The sequence below is a fragment of the Arachis ipaensis genome, chromosome B07, assembly GCF_000816755.2.
Source record: "Arachis ipaensis cultivar K30076 chromosome B07, Araip1.1, whole genome shotgun sequence".
NCBI lineage: Eukaryota > Viridiplantae > Streptophyta > Magnoliopsida > Fabales > Fabaceae > Arachis > Arachis ipaensis.
Genome location: NC_029791.2, coordinates 42,785,631 through 42,787,284, shown reverse-complemented (window position 1 = coordinate 42,787,284; position 1,654 = coordinate 42,785,631).

Here is a 1,654-nt window from a genome sequence, read left to right as displayed (position 1 = left end):
GTGGAGTTGAACGCCAGGTTTTGATCCATTTCTGGCGTTCAACTCTGGTTCTTGATCCATTTCTGGCGCTGAACTCCAGAATTGGGCAGAGAGCTGATGTTGAACGCCAGTTTACGTCGTCTATCCTCGAGAAAAGTATGGACTATTATATATTGCTGGAAAGCCCTAGATGTCTACTTTCCAACGCAATTGGAAGAGCACCATTTTGAGTTCTGTAACTCCAGAAAATCTACTTTGAGTGCAGGGAGGTCAGATTCCAACTGCATCAGCAGTCCTTCTTCAACCTCTGAATCTGATTTTTTGCTCATTGAGCTCCTTCCACGCATATTTCCATAAGGACTTGGTCCAACCTTTGATTAAAGTTGACCCTTCTAGTGTAGGGGCGTTCATCTCCTTGCATCATGGGCAAGTTAAACGCCAACCTCACATTCTCCGGACTAAAATCTAAGTATTTCCCCCGAACCATTGTAACATAGTTCTTTGGATCCGGGTTCTTACTTTGATCATGGTTCTTGGTGATCCATGCATTAGCATAGAACTCTTGAACCATTAGGATGCCGACTTGTTGGATGGGATTTGTTAGAACTTCCCAACCTCTTCTTTGAATTTCATGTCGGATCTCCGGATACTCATTTCTTTTGAGTTTGAAAGGGACCTCGGGGATCACCTTCTTCTTGGCCACAACATCATAGAAGTGGTCTTGATGGGCTTTGGAGATGAACCTTTCCATATCCCATGACTCGGAGGTGGAAGCTTTTGTCTTCCCTTTCCCCTTTCTAGAGGATTCTCCGGTCTTAGGTGCCATCAATGGTAATGGAAAAAAAAAAAGCTTATGCTTTTGCCACACCAAACTTAGAATTTTGCTCGCCCTCGAGCAAGAGAAGAAAGAATAGATGAAGAAGAATAAGAAAATATGAAGGAGAAGAGGGAGAGTGTATTCGGCCAAGAAGGGGAAGAGAGGGTTGTAGTGTGAAAAATGAAGAAGAATGGAAGGCTTTATATAGGGGAGGGATGGGGGTTAAGTTTCGGCCATATAGGGTGGGTTTGGGTGGGAAATTGATTTTGAATTTTGAAGGTAGTTGAAGTTTATGAGGTAGGTTTATGGGGAAGAGTGGATGGATGTGAGTGGTGAAGGGTTTTGGGGAAGAGTGTTTATGGGATTGTGTGAAAGAGAGTGATGAGGGATGAGAAGAAGTGAGTGGAGGTAGGTGGGGATCCTGTGGGGTCCACAGATCCTGAGGTGATCCTATGGGGTCCACAGATCCTGAGATGATCCTGTGGGGTCCACAGATCCTGAGGTGTTCAAGGATTTACACCCTTGCACCAAATTAGGCATGCAAAATGCCCTTGCATGCAACTCTGGGCGTTCAGCGCCAGGTTGGTGCCCATTTTGGGCGTTCAACGCCCATTTACTGGCCATTTCTGGCGTTGAACGCCAGAACCATGCTTGTTCTGGGCGTTCAGCGCCAGCTTTTCTTCAGGGTGCAATTCTGGCGTTCAGCGCCCAGATGATGCCCATTTTGGGCGTTCAGCGTCCAGACACTGCCCATTTTGGGCGTTCAGCGCCAGAACCATGCTCTGTTCTGGCATTGAACGCCAGACAGATGCTCCTCTAGGGTGTGATTTTTCTTCTGCTGTTTTTGATTCCGTTTTC